The following is an 18,285-nucleotide window of genomic DNA, read 5'->3' as shown; positions in this document are numbered from 1 at the left end:
ACTGCATCTCAGCTTGCAATTCAGTGCTAAACATGTAACAACTGGCTCTGCTATTAGTGGAGCAGGTTTTTACGATCACATGCTCAGTCATAAATTATACAACAGTTTCACTTTGAATTGTTTTCATGTACTCCAGCATTGCAACCAAAAACAATAACATAATTATTTGTCTGTTAGTGCAACGTTGTTGAGCAATTATATTGATTATACAGCCATCTTAACAATTTGGTGTTGGCTTGACTTTGGGGCTACAAACTAAATTATCGGCCCAGGCATTAATATAGTGAAAAAAAACAGATGCATGTTGAGAATAATACTCTTCAAAATGGTAGACACCTCTCCATTGTTCCCATTTTATAGAGCTTTTATGAAAGATTTTAAAATTTATTGTGCAATTATTTGTTATTATTTGTATATTATTTTATCTGAGCATAATTACTGAGGTATAACACGAGGGAGGGTGCTGGGGGCACATTTGAGCGATCACTTCAAAGCGGAGATCGAAAATGTTGATTTGTGATGAAGCCTTTGCCACAATTAAATGATGATTTGTTGTAAATTAGTTGGCATGTGCTTCATTGATGGTTTGCATTTCTTTGTATTTTCAGGCATAAAGGACACCCATCACCCTTGATTACTCACACACGCATGCACACACACACATACACAAAGTGCCTGTAGCCTTTTTGTTAAGAGTAAATTGACGCAGGCTGTTGCCGTTGTGAAAATTATCGACTGAATCCTCCTGATTGCTTCCCTTGATAACAGCAGTAAGTAAAATCTGAAACATTCAAAGTTTTCAGAGGCGCAAAACGTAACCAGAAACCTCTTTGTTCTTTGAAACAGCGAGCCTTACATGTATTTTAGACCCTAATCAATATAAGAAATGAGAAGAGAAAAAGTGAAGGTCTTGAAACTTTAAACTTTGCAACTTTTCAAAGTGTAATTACAGTGTACAAATAGGATTTTACCCAAAGCTGTGTGCATGTTGTTTTTTCACGCCTTGAAGGACATTTCAAAGGTTTGGCCGAGGCTGAAACCACAGGGGGACAGCTGGTTAGCGTAGGAAAGTGTTAGTGAGGAGTTCATATGTGCAGCTCTCCCTTACTGCTGTCAGCTATGCTGTATGGGCTTTCTGTGAAGTAGGCGATAAGCAATCTGCTCTAATAAGGAGAGTGAGTAAAGTTGAAAGTGTTGTGTTGCTTCTATGCAGTGTGGAGAGTTATTTCGACTGCATCATAGTCTATGCACAGTAGAATAGGCAATAGGTTATGGTTGATTTTAAGGTTGTGCCAGGTTATGTAAGTATGGACACAACTTTTTTTTCCCGTTAGATTATTGCAAAGTTTGATATCCAGATAAAAGTATTCCTTGTATATGTTCTGAATATTTAAAAAATAGTTTGAAGTGTATCAGTTTCCCCCCAGGTTCACAAAAACACACACAAACACACACACACACACACACACACACACACACACACACGCGCACACACACACACACACACACACACACACACACACACACAGACAAATGGTGGAGATGCTGCTACTGTCATGCAAATGCACTTAAATATGCATGCAGCAAAGAGCTTGAAAATAAACAGAATAATTCGACATTTACTGTGGTGGAAAAAAGGTTACATCATTTTAGAATTTATTTTGAATTGTGGTTTATTTGGCATTGGCACTTCGTCATGGTCTGGCTTTGGCTTCCTATCTGTCTACTTGAATATACAGAGAGTAGGACGGTAAGTTGAAGATGATTGGTGTTTAAAAAGAAAATGGTATAGATTGGCAGTAGAGATCAGTTATTAGCAAACATACTGTAGTGTTTGTGTAGATTCCTCTGACTGTTTCAAGCTCTCCCTATAAAACCACCTTTTACATACTGTTATATGAACTGTTATATGAACTGTTACAGATGCTGCTTCTTATATATAGTGATATATGGTGTGGCTATTACCTCTGCCCGTTTTATCCTTTTTTCATTGAAACACAAAGATAGAACATCTAAAGATCCATTAGCACCTGTGATCACCTGACAAACTATTTTAAAAAGGCCGTATAACCAGTCTGAGGGGCATTTATACGACAGAATTTCAATTATATGCAAAATATTCAACCCTGGCAACACCATGCAGCGAGGTTCTCATCACTAATCATACCAGTTAAACTTTAAAAACAATAAAATGTTACGCCATAACATTGTATCAGTGTTGCCCAGTAAAATCAGTGCAGTCGCCATCAGCGAATACAGATATTATGATTTTTAAGATTGCATGTAAAAGGGGCAGCACAGCAAATTGGGCTTAATGTTTACACTGACAGTTTCACATGCCTTACCTATTTTCAAGAACTTATACTTGTCAGCTGTGAGCATTTATGGGCATCTGGTTGTTTTCATCTTCTCCATAAAATCATAATACATTGCTTCTTTATCTTATCTGGTACGTACAGATGAAATGTTGAGGTCTTCCAGATAAAAAAAATAATCTAAAACAGTGACAGCGGTGAAACTGCACTGAGATTCAACTAGTAGGGCCCTGGAAACAAAATTTTAAACTCGGGCCTACTTTAATTTGTCATATCTGATTTTCACAGCATGAAGCGTTTGATTACTTTTGGTCTGAATATTGGCGATATTTTTGAAAGATCATTCCAAACTTTCTCAAAGTGATTCCCAAAATTCTTCCTGATTTGTCAGCAGACTATTACATTTTTACTGGAAATTCTTCAGGCCTAAACAAGTTGTTCATTAACTCAAATTGGTAGCACAGTTCAATTTGTAGTTCAATGTGGACATTTTATTATAATAAATTCTAATACTGGATATTTTGCTTAAGCCAAGTGACATAATACAAAAATGTTTGTATGGATTGAATTCTTAATTGACTGGTTTAGTTTCATATTTTGCTTTGTTTTATTTGTGTAATTTCTAAATTGAATTACATAGTAATCTCAGTGAGAGTGCACAAATGTTATTCTATTCTCTTTTCTAAGCGTGTACATATGCCTTTTTTTTTTTTTTTTTTTTACAAAACCCAATTTAAATAAAAGTTTTTAAATGCAGATTTAAATAATTCTCAGACATCCACTAGCACTTGTAAAAAGATTTGTATCATATTTGTGTTTATTAGAGAGATCCAAGTGAAGGGAGATGATGAGGATGGTGTGCAGCAGAGGTCACGGACTGATTTGAACCGAGGTCGTCACAGTGAGATGGTACACACCTGAGCCACCAGGATGGCCCAGAAATGTTTTTTTTTTTTTTAGTTTTTTTCTCGTGACCCTCTCAGAGTCTGTGCACACCACTGCTCCTAACTAAAGACTTAAGACGAAGGATATTTTTGAGGATATTTTTCTTCTCTGTCTCTGATTTCCAATAATAGCCGGGCATTGTTGAAATACCTGCTAGCAAAAAGTATCAATTTTACAAGAATGTTGCTGGTCTAGCTATATTTTTGACCATGAATTACTTTGATCTTGGTCTTAAACATTTTCTTGTTTGATATGGCTTTCAACTAAACTGTAGTATGAAACAATGAACCTTACTTTCCGCCTCCCAAAATGGCATCGGGTAGTGATGAGCCTTCTCATAGCTCTTTCATGGCTACACGGTAAACACGCTACACTGTTTTTATTCCTTAAGAAAATCACAGACGGAGAATCAAACCGTCTTCAGTCAACATTTAGATTCCTAATACACTGTGCGAAATGGAGCCGCAGAGGAGGAGACTTCTTTCATTAGACACATCACTAGCTCTCTGAAGTTTGCTCCTTCCATCCGAGATGACTTTAAAAGCGAAACAATGCCTCTGCCTATTGAGGTCTTTGGAGATTTTCTCTCTCATCACATATTAATGAAAGAGGTAGCATGTAGTGGAGATGGAGAGCTGAGCAAGAAAACCTGGATGTGAGAAAGAGCTGCTCCTCTCCTCACAGTGATGTCGGATATATGAGAAATTCATGCACCATTTATTCCTGGCATGTAATATGTTGTTTCATGGTTAGTCTTAACCTAAATATTGACACACTGTGCAACATTCACACATTTTTTTTTTCAAACTATTGCTGTAATACATGAATTTGGAATATAAAACTACTGCCTGTAGAGGGCACACTTCACCTGGAATGCTCCACAACGGCAAATCTCCCTCTCACTCTACCTCTCAAACACTTTAATATATCCTAATGCCTGCACACACACATAGAGCACATGTATGCAAAAACAAGACTCACTCACATAAGTCTATTACAGCATGCTCACCTTACATCAAGCACACAGCAAGCATGAATTGGAAGTGAGTTCATGGCAGTTAGTCAGCTGAGTGTACATCAGTTTCCCACATAGGCTTCCATTTCTCCTTTAATGAGACAGGCCCATCAAGACGGAGCGGGGGCTTTTTGATATCCTCAGAAGGCCATGGTGAGCAGAAACATTAATGCTCATAATTCATAGCAAATCAAGAGAGATTTTGTTGGAACAGAAGATCACACCAATTACCAGTTGTTTATTGTTTTCTATTGTTGTGTTTACTGCAGTCTAATCATATTTGGAGGTCGGCCACAGCACTACATCAGCTCCAAGTGGAAAAGCTCTTTTGAAGCCTTTCATTTCGTTGTGCCATATTAGCTGCACTGAGAAGCCCTAGACTACATGCTGCCTTTGCTTTCAAGATAAAAAGGAACAAGCATTACATCACTTTCTAAATAACTTCTTGAATTAAGGAAATTGCACTTAAATTGGTCACCTAAAAAAAACGAGCAAGCCATTTAGAAAAATGTGTTTCATCTATTAATTTGCCCAGAGATAATAATCTTTTCCATAATGACTTGAACATGGGAACGAGAGTTTGTGTTCGATTCTTGGCTAATGTTGTCGGCTGCTAATGTTTGGCCAGACAAAGCTCCCTCTTTTTCCTTTTTGCCCCTCCTATGGAATAGCAGATTCGTGGCATGAAAGCAAGAAAATCATGGAAATCAGCAGACCTTCATTATACCAAGGTCATTACAGCTGGCTTTTATCCTCCTCTGTACTTATAGGAGGTAAGGAAAGCCTATTCTCTATCACCCAAGGCCTCACCTTTGAACATGCACAAGCTTACACTAGGGCCTGCATTTGCACATGCACAGATACACTCACACACACACACACACACACACACACACACACACACAAGCATTCGCTCACACCCAGGCACGCCTTCCCACACATAAGCACATGTGCATGCACACATGCAAATGCGCATGCACACACACACCGGTTTCTCTTTCATTCGGCCTGCTTGAATTTCATCATTCATTTTTACATCACATTAGTGTGGCATGTTAGTGGTCGGCATGTCTGCATGTAGAGGCAGGCTGTTACTTCAGGAATGGACTACATAATGCAGGAGAAAAGCAGGGGAAGGCTTGAAAAGAGCCGGCTGCAATGTATTTGATTGTTTCCTCACACAAGATATATAAAACTGAGTAGAAATCAAGTGAGATGAATAGAGTTTACAGATCTTGGATGTTTTTGCCATTGAGGAGAAATTAAAGTAGAAGCTAGTTATGTAAGGCCACAACACAGCACAAAATTGCTGGATTGAGATTTGTTTAATCTCTTGTTGAAATAATTCTTTGACATGATTGAATGAAGTCATAATATTTTTTAATTGCTAGAGTCATACTCCTCCTTACGTCCACTACAAAACATTTCCAGGATCAAGAGCGTAATGCTAACAATATGTGAGGTAAGTGATTGATGAACAAGTGTCTGGCCGTAACGTACAATAACGTCACATTCTGAGAGTGGTTTTGAAAGAATGGAAAATCTTCACAGCAGATTCCCATTTTGCTTTTTGTAAAAGATCTGCGCAGCGATTGGAAACAAAGTAGCAGTAGTCAAGGTTACCATTTCAGTTCTTTCCAGAGATGGGTGAGTATAATAATGCATTAAGTTACTGTAATTAGGCCATTAGTTTCAAAGCAACCAGATCCCACAACTTAGAGCAAAAAGAAGAAAAAAAAAAACTGCACATTTAAAGTTAATATTTTTAATGAGCATCACAAGACAATTGAGGCTTATTTTATGGCTCCGTCAAAAAGGAGTAACTGTGATCTTGAGAGGAAGGGAAGCGTTCTCTTAATGTGCGCCAGAGATCGCCTCTTATGTCTGTCTCAGCGGCTGTGTCTGATTTGAAACCCATCTCCATTGATCTGATACCACCAAGAACTGGACTGCATATTAAACTGACGCTACGATACAGCTCCACTGAAATGGAGGAGATGTGTGTGTGTGTGTGCATGTATGCGTTTTGCGTATGTTTGCCACACTCCAGACTTTCATGGCTATAATCCAGTAGGGTTCAGGGTACTTGGGGAAAATAAAAGGGAAATATATTCCTAGGTTATGTGCTCTGTAGTTATGGTCATACAAACTGAAGTATCCTTCAGAACTTGTCCAGCTCAGCTCAGCCTGCCAACACACACTAGCCTGGCCTTCACTTCTGATACTGACATCAGATGATCTTTAGGAGGAGCTTTGGGTTCCTGTCCCAAATCCTTGGTCTGCTTCACCTTACAGGATGAGCCTCGCTGCCTGTCCTCCAAAATAAACAAAGACTCATTACTCTGCTGTGTCCTGTCCAAGACACACAGACTCTCCTCTTGTCTTTGTCAGTGGATTATAAAAGCCTCTCGTGCTGGCAGCCCGTCCACAATGTACGAAACAACATGTTTCAAACGACGGAAGAAACACAAACGTTCCTCCCAGTCGAGCCTGCATGGACCTGGAGAAATACTGTAGCAATCACACACACACATTCACGCATACACACACACACACCTAAATAGAAATTTTGGTGCAATCTTTTCACCATAAAACGAAGTCTCTCCTGTCTTGTGACCATCTTGTCGGATGAAATAATGCCTGTTTTATATGCACTGCAAACGACACACACTTCTCACATCCGGACAGGCAGAGGGGCTTGGGAGACCATTGGAAAAGGATGAACATTAGGCACCTGATCGGACAGGATCAATGAAAAGCAATTAGATTATAAGGCTGTGGGAGCACGCCTACGTGTGCACAGCTACAGAGACCCAAACCTGCACAGCATTTAGAGGAGACGGCCGGTGCTGCATGCAGAGTAATGGGATAAATGTGTCTCATTATTGAGTTTTTTTTTTTTTTTTTTTTTTTTTTTTTAGTTTGACATCGAATTTTTTTTTGTCAGATTACCAAACTCTGACATGACATAATGCAAAATTAAAGGAGAGAAAGTGGGCCTTCATAAAGCAGGTAAAATACTCCACAAGGCTGTGATGTTATACCTGCTGTGTTCTAGTGCGCATGTGTACTGGTGCATGCTTGTGTGTGCTTGCACTTCTGTCTCTTTGTGTGATTTGCACGTGGCTTATGTGTTTTGCCTAACATCTATTGTCATAATGATGTGAGATTATTAAGGGAGCAGGGTTTTCGCAGCGGGGAAAATAGGGGCTGAGCCAACAACAGGTTGGGCCTCCCTTTGTGTCTTTGTGTGAACGCTCGGCAAATACATATTCATGCTCCCGATATGCGCACAATAGCACACGTTTGTTTATAATCGTTGTTTATTTGGGTTGCATGCGTGATTGAAAACATACGACAAAACAGTTAAGAAAGGTTCATCTTAAAGGAGGTGGACACAGTCTCTCGCAGCCGATGCCTTGTTATTTCAGTAGTGTCCCTGGGAGAGGTTAAGCTCTCACAGCAGGCTACCTATTAGGCTAAACCAGGGTGGGCTGTGTTCAGTGTGGGCTGAAGGAACAAGTTCTGAACGCTGACCATTAGCGCTTCTCCTATGCCAAGGCCCAGAGAACAAAAGCGTGTGAGGGTTATTCTTTTTTCTCCACAACTTGTGGGTGTAATGGTGGCACAGAACAAACAACTGGGCTGTTAATCAAGGCTTTGTTAGTTTAATATCTTGTTTTTCTGTTTATCTGCTTGAACTGAAACATTCATCATTTGGGCCCTTAAAATCAAATGAATGTGAAAACAGTGTACAGGCTGCTGTAAAGTGCCAGTCCCCTCAGTGGATTAGTGCATCTGCCCATTTCCAACACTAGATGGCTGTCTATCCTGTGTAAGCTCTGTTCTAGCGTCAACACAGCCTCTCCAAGTTGTTTTATTGGCCCTGGAAATGCAAGGCTGAGCAAAAGATTTTTGTTAATAATGCTTTGAGACACTTGGGTTATGAAAACACACAGCTACAAAGACATAGCACCCAACTTAATGTTTTGATGTTTGAATTTGCCAACCCTTCATTTTTTATGAAGTCATGAACAATGGATTAAATCTAGCCTCGTCAGAAAAGTCAGAAACAGATATACACACACTGAGGTGAAAGTGCATTTGAGTAGATTTAAAAATAAACTTTATACACTGTCAGTTGTAATACATATTACACAAATCGAGATGTTCTGTGTGGGTCAGGAAAGACTTAAGATTAAACTTTTTTTTTTTTTCAAAATAAGTCAATGGCACAGTTAATGTCATGAAGAAGCCTTTAAACACATTATTTACTGATTTGGTTATTTGATAATTATTCCAAATATAGTGCCATTTCATGCCTTTGTTTCATATTAGTACATGCAGTGCAAATGTGTGCAGTTTAGGTCTATTTTATATGGGGGGGCTATTTGTAGTCTCATTATATGCAGTAAATGCGACCACATAGAGTACTTGGTTGCAGTATTGACTTTGAGGATTGCCTTCCTTTTTCTTCTTCAGAGGCCATTCGTCTCTTTAGCCTGAAGCTCCCAAACCGCACAGCTGGCCAGTTCATGGTGGCCTTTTATTATGATGTCAGCACTTTGCTTAAATAGCATTCAATATCTCCAGGACGACCGTTAGTGCAACATCAATAGAATAATACAGACATGCACAGGATGGCCAGTCCCCATACTGTAGCTGGTCAGTTCATTTGCTCATTGATTTATTGATAGCTGACAGTGTAATGCAATTAGGTGGCAGTGATTATCACCAATGAACAGGTTGTTTGTTTGTTTGTTTGTTTTTTGTATTGTGAGGGGATGAAAGTTTGTATTAATGCTAGCATAAAGGCTTTCAGCAACTGGCTGTGTTGAGGCAGACACAGGCGCACACATGCACACGTACACACACACACACACACACACGCACAGATGCTTACATGCGCATATGTACACACACAGAAACATGGTTGCAAACCTCCACATGCACGCACACATGTACGCACATAAAAAGTACTTCTGAATTGTTCAAAGAAAATGAGTGGGGAGCCTAACTGCTGCGTGTACTGTGTGATTTCTCATTTGACCCTGGCATGCATTGTGGACAGTGAGTCCTGAGGCTAAAAGCAAGATAATACAAAGAAAGGAGGGGAGAATAGCAGAGAAACAAATGAGAAAGGCAGCGGAGGAGAGGAGAAGGCCATTAGGGCAGGACTGGAGAGTTGGCCTATTAAAATACGGTGATCTAGAAAACATGCAGAGCTTTTGTAGACACTTGCACTAAAATCACCCACATAAATCAGGGTGTGATTACTTCAAGAGCTGGAGTTATTAGGTGCTAACATTGCTGTGCACAATCTTTAACGTTATTAACACTGTTAATAGTCAGTGACAGCTTGTAACAGAAGCCTTCGAAAACCCTGCAGTCCAGTTCAACATTGTCCCATTCCTCTTTTTACTCTCCATGACACATGTAGCAACCAACAGCTGGAACAACAATAGAAGACAAAAATAAATAAATAAACAAAATCTGAATTGTTAATTTAAACTGGGGTTGGTCTGTTTTATCTTGATATTGGTACCATGGTATCAGAGTCAAAATGCTTCACGATTTAAGAAAGAGTTTGATGTTAAGAGTTTGCCTCAGTGCTGCACGCTTTGTCTGGTGTGTTTGTGTACATGCGTGCGTGCACACCTCCCCATCTCAATCTACCACTGTATCTCTGGCTTTCTAATTCATGCAAAATGAAATGAAAACCTTCTTAGCAATATGCAGATTTCTTTATGCAAAGCAGCATTACCTATGGTGCACGGACGGCAGCTAATGCCTTTGATCAGCGTCTCTGACATTCTCTAACTACTGAGAAGAAAAGAACTTAAAAATTGTAAAGGCTCTTAATTGAAGTGAACATAAAAGAAGATACATGGTGTTAATTGGTATACGCTAAGAATAATCTAGACCTTGGAGACCACTGTCCCTTACCGGCCCCCCTGCCAAAGTGTCAGGATTTACATCTTTAATTCAAGATTTCCCCACATTAATTACCTCGCAGGCAGCGAAATGCGGATCACTTCATTTTAAAGTATAATAAACATCCAAATAGTTTTTTCCCCTCCCCATCCATGAATATCAATTTTCCTTAGTGAGCTGAAGCCCAGCTCTCCTGTACTTAAGGAGGTATACTATTCAGCAGAAAGCAGGGCTATAGCTGGTGGATGTGAATTTAGAAAATGTTGTACAGTAATTGAAATAGGGTAATTACAATGTTCTACAGTGAATGAAAACCTAATGAAATCTGGTTCTTAATCTTATCAGTGAAGAACATTTGGAAAATAAATTTGTAGTGTAAAAATACTCTAAGATGAGATATATACTCAGAGAGGTTACTAAGGTTAGACTGCACATGCTTATTTTGTGCAAATATGGCAATTTACAAGCACCAACGACAGCTAAAACAGGATTAGAGCCACTCCTGCTTTGAGAGAATATTGTTGGCATGGCATAATTTTGGCATTGACAAGTAATTTGTGTGATTCGTATGTTGGTGTGTGCGCGGGCATACGAGCGCGTGCATGTGCATGTGCATGTGCATGTGCGTCTGCTTTCCAGTGAAGTAAAGCAATTTCAGCACGGGGCCCCCAGTATGACCTTTGATTATGAGAGGAATACAGCGGTGCTCATATCCCAGGCCTCTCCATTCCCATTCAACATGATGAATGGGGCACACTGAGCTGTAGGACAAAACAAGCACTTAAGGATCCAGGGTTAGGACACACACACACACACACACACAGACACACACACTGAGACACATACACATGCGCACACATACATCCATGCACAAGCAGATACATGCACATGCACGCGCGCAGGAACACACACATAGACACGCTGACAGACAAATCACTACACTCAAACACTCTGATGAAAAGTGAAGTACTTTTAAGTCCTCAAAAGCCACCAGCAGCACTCACACGTAGCCTCTAATATCACCACACCTGCGCTTATCAAACCACTGTTTAAAGAACATTTAACACCATACTGCCCTTTTAAATACCCAGTAATACTGAGGCTTTTGTCTGGCGAGCAGGTCCATGTATGGATGTATTAGCGGAAATAGAAACATCCATTATGGCTTATTGAAACAGTTTCAAACGCACCCCAATGTGGTTAATATTATGCAGTTTATTAGGCAACAATGAGCAATTTATGTAAACACAGTTCAAATGAGTGCTGCTCCTGTACACCTTAAAATCCTCCTTTTTTGAAGTGGTTTTATTTTGGGGTTTTATTGTAATTTATTGGCTCAAAGTGCACGATCCAGTGTTAAAACTGATTTGATACGGAAACCTGCAGGGACATTTTAATTAAAATAGCAATCTAATTAGCATTCCACTGTGACCTAAAAGTTGAATATTATTAGAGCTGCAACCGTCGGCTGTGATGAAAAGAGCTTACATGACAGTGAAATTGAAATTCAAAGAGCTGGAGATAATGTACACACAGATCAAAAGAACAAACGGTGGGGAAAAAAATAACACACCAAGAAGTTTTACATTTCCTCACAAGGGGAGAAGCAGCGCGCACACTCTCTTGCACGCGCATGCACGCACGCACACTCATGCACACACACACACACACACACATGCAGATGAGAGCACACATTTACTTGCACACATTCACACTGGAATGCACAGTAGTGGGTATAGTTTGGTGTAATGTAATCCAAAATCTGCTAGATACTCCAATTCATACTGTGACACTTATTTGACACCAGCAACATAAACTCAGCTGAACCCACCTTTATAATTGAGCTTATCAGCTTTCTTGGCTGACATTAACCTTTATTATTTAAATTCATTGTACACTGTGCTATCAGACTGATATGAGCTATATGAGGACAAGGCCTTTTAAGGTGAAAACATAAAACTTTTCTTGAAGTTTAACTGATATTTGTTTATCCTGGTAGGTGTTTGCCCTGTGATGATCATTGACTCTTGCCCTGCTTTTTATTTACCACCACACGATTGCTTTAAGCCCGGTGACCATCCCCTCACATTCATATTGAAGTACACCACTCCTAAGACAGTTGGGGGGGGAAGGAGAGGAGAGCTTTACATTACTCCAATTGTTGACACACCACTTTAGCTGACATGTTCCATCACATCGCCAAACAAGCTGCTGTTCACAGTCTATCAGTGTCTGCTTAACCTGTATCACCTGCCGCAGCATGCCCTGACATAAATTAAACCCTATACTGACCATGGCAATCTACAACAGTCCTCACAGGGGTCAGCGTGCACCCAGTCAGCCCGGTGTTTCGATGTTACCTTTGTTTAACCTTGATCAGTTCTGCGCTTCCTCTGCGTCCCGGCAGGAAGGGGTGCGTATCGCCGCATAGCCTTGTGGAGGGAGCTGAGCTGCTTGTTTTCTGGCTAAGGGCCTCTACGCCACTCCTACAGCTCCACAACCGGGTATATTAACATGTGTCCCTGCAGTGGGCCGGCGTGCCAGCCAGCCAGCGATAATTATTCATTAGTATTCATTAGTGTGAGGTGCTGGCCGGCACGGGGCTCATGTTGAATCAGTGTTCTGACGAGGCCTCGGCCCGGCGCGGGTCAGCAAAGAGCCAGTAATTAGGCCCACCAGTCAGGAGGCATTTTCCTAACCACAACACGTGAGGTTGAGAGAGAGAAGATGCAACCACCAGGAGAGGGGCTGGAGAGCGGCGAGGAAAAGGCGTGCGGGGTGGGGCAGGGATGTAGAGGGGTGCATTTCAAAAGAAAGACAACCTTGCCCTCCTTGCTTCCCTATCTGGGTGCCGTTGAGTACCATAACCTCCCTCCCTCACTGTCTCCATCAGCAGCAAAAAATGCATGATAACCTTGGTCGCCTTCTTTGCTTTCCCCCGTGCTCCTTCTCTCAATCTATTTCCCTTGCTCTATCCATCTTCTTTGAAGCGTTTTTTTAATGTTAACCTTCTCTCCTGTTGGACAACCTCTCTCCCCTTCTTTGCCTCAAATTATCACCTTCTCTCCTCTTCTCTCCGCTCTTATTTCTTTACCTCCTATATTACACTATCTATTGCATCATCTGATCTTATATCATATTATATGCCTATATATGCATACTTATTACTTATTCTGAAGTGTGATACCATGTAAATGTGAATTGTTTATTTATGGGTCTTGGTGCATAACATGGATGATAATAACAGCAGTTAGCAAGACTTACAGACATAATTTTGTAACATGGCTGAGTCGTCCCCTCCCAGGATTGCTGGTGGTATTGCAAATGCGACGGAAGCCTAACTGAATAAATCTAATCAGAAGATAATTACAATGGCTGGAACAAGGCTGGACCAGATTTATCAAACCGTTTCCTGGCCCTGCGAGCCATTAAAGGCAGAGATCTTCGAGCCTCGTAAGGTTAAAGGCGTCCAGCGTACCTCAAAGCGGGCCGCGCCACAGCTGTCAGTACATATCTGACACAGTAAAGGGCCTCTGACGTTGATTGACGGCAAATGAGAAAACAAGGGGTCAAGTGTTGAGCTGTTGTGAGACAGAGGAGGGAGGAGAGCAAGAAGCCCCCCAGATCCAAATCCCCGTGGAGGACGCCAGAATCCGAGGAGATGATAGCTTGTCCTGTCAACACCTAATGTCAGTTTACCTTGAATTAAAACAAAGAGCACAGACATAAGACTTTGACAACCTCTCTCTCTCTCTCTCTCTCTCTTCCTGTTTCTCTCTTTCTTGTTCTCTCATGTACACACATGGATACACGAGTGAGGGGGGAGAGGGAGTGCCTTGCATAGCCTTGCTGTATCCTGACATGATTCTGGATTAGACAAACTCCCTAAACTACAAGCGGATTGCATGACACCCCTCCCCGCCGCCACCCCCAGCCCCCCTCTTCCCTCCCTTGTCCCGTCCTCTTCTCCCTCTCTCCCCTTGGTCTCCGGCGTGCACGTTTTTCTCCGTCAGATTTATGACATCGGCGTATAGGTGCACTTGACAGCTCTCAGATTGGCGCTGTAGAAGAGAAAGCTCCCTAAGTGAGATGGGTTAGCTGGGTAAATCTATCAGGGGTCCGTCTGGGAGGAGGGGGAGGGGGAGGAGGAGGACAGGGAGGGGGAGGAGGATGATGAGGGTGTTGGGGAGGCGGGAGGGAAGCCCAGGGAGAGGTGGAGAGGAGGAGAGGAGAGTGAGGGAGAGAGGCTTGGTGGGGCCCTGCTGAGCACACAAGCTTCCATGCTGAGCACATCCGTGGCTGGCTGACAGTTGTGCTCAGCCTTCACTGTAATAATGAATAAAAGGAAACTCCCTGCAGATTACACATCTTCCATGTTTTGACATTGACCTTAATACATAATTTAACCACAAAGCCTGAAGAGTGTGTAACGAGATAAGAGAGGACCACAGGATATAAAAAAAAATGGCCAAGCTTAAACATACGGGCCCAAAAACAAAACAAAAAAATATTGCCTTGGCTGTAATGGGACTGATGTGATTAAGCTGGAGAGGACTCTTGCCTTTTTTTTCTTTTTTTTTAAAGGTGAGGACGGAGAAAATTTTGGAGGATGCAAAGCAGAGAGGAAAAGTGTAGACGTGCGTGTGTGTGTGTGTGCGCGCGTGTGTGTGTATGGGTGTGTGTGTGTGTTGGGGGGGGTGCAAGTGTGAAAAATGCAGTGATTTTCCTGCTTATCAAATTCCCAGTGGGAGGAGAAGGTAGTGCTGCTAAACCTCAGTAGAATAGTAATGCACCTGCGCTGACTTCTGTGTGTGTGTGTGTGTGTGTGTGTGTCTATGTGTGCTTGTTGTGTGTGTGCACCCCTTTTCCTGTACTTGTGCATTCCCCCCAATGGGTATGTGTGTGTGAGAGTGTGCATGTGTAGGGGAGGCTGAATGCGATACCTGAAAGAGGTATTTGTCACTGTCACTTCTTGGTTTGTGGATATGTGTGCGCGCGCATGTGTGTGTGTGTGTGTGTTGTGATGTTTTGAGTGACTGTGTGTGGACGAGTGCGTGCTGAGCCAGCACTCTCTGCCACAGGTTATGTCACTCCAGCTGGGGTCACCATGTCACATAGACTGTCAGGAAATGACACTCTGCAATGAGACACACTTTCTTCAGCCTGACTTCTTTAGGAGAAAACCAGCACACACACACACACACATACACACACACACACATATCGGATAGAATATTTCTCACTGCAAATAGAAGTAAAGCCCAAAGTCAGAGCTGTACGGCAGATTGTGGCTTTTGAAAGACCATACAAGACTCCAAAAACCCATTCTCCCTCTTACACCCATTACTCACATCCATTAACACTTGTGCATTCATGAACGTGGCACAGCTCCTAATGGGAAACGTTGCTGCGCATGATTCATGCATTAACAATTATCACTATCTAATTAAGGGGATGATTGCATCATTGGTGACCTGCTAGGTGCTGCAGAACACAGATGCAGATATTAAATATGAATTACAGAGGCCGAACACCCCCCCCCTCCCCTATTCTCCCCCTCTTCCCCCACCCCTCCCCCCGCTCTCTCATCTTCTCTCCTCCTCTCAGACCCTTTCGTCTTTGGGCTTCTACAAAGACAGACTGTTCTGTAATTGAGGCTTGGTGTCAAAGCCTTTTCCCTGTTCGTGTGTAAACCTCTGATTCACACTCTTCTCATTAGTGTCATAATTACCGCTGGTGGAGAAGCGGGGGCCGGGGTGAGGCTGAGGTGAGAGTACCGGGCCATAGCGCTCTCAGTCAGGGGCTGACCTCCAGCCCAGTAGGGGGCAGTGGATCTATACTGAACACAGCCTGTGTGGCGCACATGGCTCTGCACAGGAGGCCGTTTTAAGGGCTCGTTTCTGCTTTTCATGGTAACGAGCTGTTGTTAAGGAGAAACTGATTGATAATTGAAACATACAGAATGGTTGGATGAAGGTGATGGGCTCTGCTGCTTTTTTCTCTTTTCTTCATTTTCTCTCTTCTCTTTCCCTGCCTCTTTCTCTCTCTATGTCCACCACCCGTCCTGCATCCCATTAAGTTCACTGTGTGTCTTACTCTATGAAGACTCACACACCTGTCAGTGTGTCCCCAGGCCTTGGCCTCAGCCTGTGTCTCTGGGTTCTTGGAGCTCTCCTGGGACTTTGCTTGGCTGCAGCCTAACCAGATCTGAAAAGCCTCCAAACCGGCCCAGCTGGGTTGGACATCTAGTGTGTGTGTATGTGTGTGTGGACGGGTGCCATCGTGGCTCTGTTTCCACACAGAGCCATAGCTATGACTGTTGTGGCAATAGTACTTTGGTGCTTTGCCATCAGGCTCCCCTCCAAGGGCTATGTCAAGATGGAGCTAGTCTTGGTCCGGGTGGTGTATGCATGTGTGTGTGTGTTTTGTGTGTGCATGTGTGTGTGTGTGTGTGAGTGTGTGTGTGGATGTGTGTGTTGAATGATGCAGGGCGGTGCTCTGCTTCTGCAGCAGTGATCTAATGAGCCTGTAAACACACTCATTTGACATCATTAATTGGAGGGAGATCAGAGGGCCTATCCAAGAGGAGTGCGTGTACAGTGTGTGTGTGTGTGTGTGTGTGTGTGTGTTGTAGCGGTTGGAGGGTTCTCCCATCAGAGAGGGTTCTCCCAGATCAAAGATTTAGAGTGTAAAATCCTTGATTATGCGACAGAGAGACACATTAGAGGCAGTTTTCTGCCAGGCTGAGAGAGCAGCAGAGTTGTTTGGTCAGTGCCAGCAGCCGGTGCTGATATCGGCACTGATTGCCAAGAGAAAGGCTAAAACGATACACACAAAGTGGTCCTCTGTTTTGTCAATTTTAAGGATAAGTGGACGAATCAAAGTTGGAAGACAGGGAGTTTTTCTGGTCCCAGTATATTGATTCTTGAGTATCATAGTAACTTCAAACACTGGGGACTGTAGTTGGGACATGCAGTGACAAAACATCTGCTGGTGCTTTTGAAAAAAAGTTTGAGTCCTCTTTTTAACTGCCACCGAGTATGATCCATTAGTTCTAATTGCGCTGCCATACTGGTTCAGTCACATTTGTCAGCTGGATCTAAGCTGGGGGGAAACAGAGGTGCAGTGAAGGAGTTGTTAGCTACCGTAGTCCTCTCTGCTCTGCCTGTAACCCAGTCCGGTCCTTAATGATCTATCTATCTACCACCCGCACAATGGCCCACACCGCTGCTCGCTTTCATTTACAGACCGGCGCTCTCTGAACTCCCCTCATCAACCCTTTGTTCCTGGCCGTTTCATGTTTTTTGGGCGCTGAATGGTGTGTATGCGCTGTGTATGGGAAACTTTTGTGTGTGTGTGGTGGGGAGAGACAGCCAGAGCAGGCATCTCACTCTTCTGGTGCGATACATTATGAAGATTTCACTTTCTGCCTTTGATTCCCCACTGACAGTTATCCTTCAGCCCTCCTTTAAAGTCCCACTTTCAATCCCTAATGGCTGTCATGTCGCTGCGCTCTCTGGACTCTTACTCAAAGTGTCATTGGCATAATGGTCGGCAGCCGTTGGCCTCTTTTGATCATCCATGCTGTGTGCGAGAGTAACTGAAGCCGAGACAGCGAGGTGTGCAAGGTGTGTGTGTGTGTGTGTGTGTGTGTGTGTGTGTGTGTGTATGCGTGTGTGCACTGCTTGCACCTCTACTCAGCTGCCACTCCCAGGCAAAGCTCCACGACCGGAAATCTAAAATTCACTTTCAAATACTTTTCCTCCCGTTCTTGGCGCCTAATAGCCACGCTATGGAAAGTGTGTGTGCATGTGTGTGTGTGTGTGTGTGTGTGTGTATACTCATTAAAGTCATAGAGCAGGTTTCTACTGTATCAGCATCTCAGGCTCAGCCCAGTTTGGCACTCCCTCAACGGTTATGCATACTCCAGCAAAGGGGCGAGGGGGCAAAAGGGAGAGAGAGAGAGGGGAAGAGAGAGAAAATGGTGTTTGTGTGTGTGTGTGTGTGTGTGTGTGTGTGTGTGTGTGTGTGTGTGTGCCTGTGTGAAGGGGAGCTGAGTCCAAGCACTATTCAAAT

Source organism: Myripristis murdjan, chromosome 21 (genome assembly GCF_902150065.1).
Source record: "Myripristis murdjan chromosome 21, fMyrMur1.1, whole genome shotgun sequence".
Lineage (NCBI taxonomy): Eukaryota > Metazoa > Chordata > Actinopteri > Holocentriformes > Holocentridae > Myripristis > Myripristis murdjan.
Note: the sequence above shows the minus strand (reverse complement) of the source record.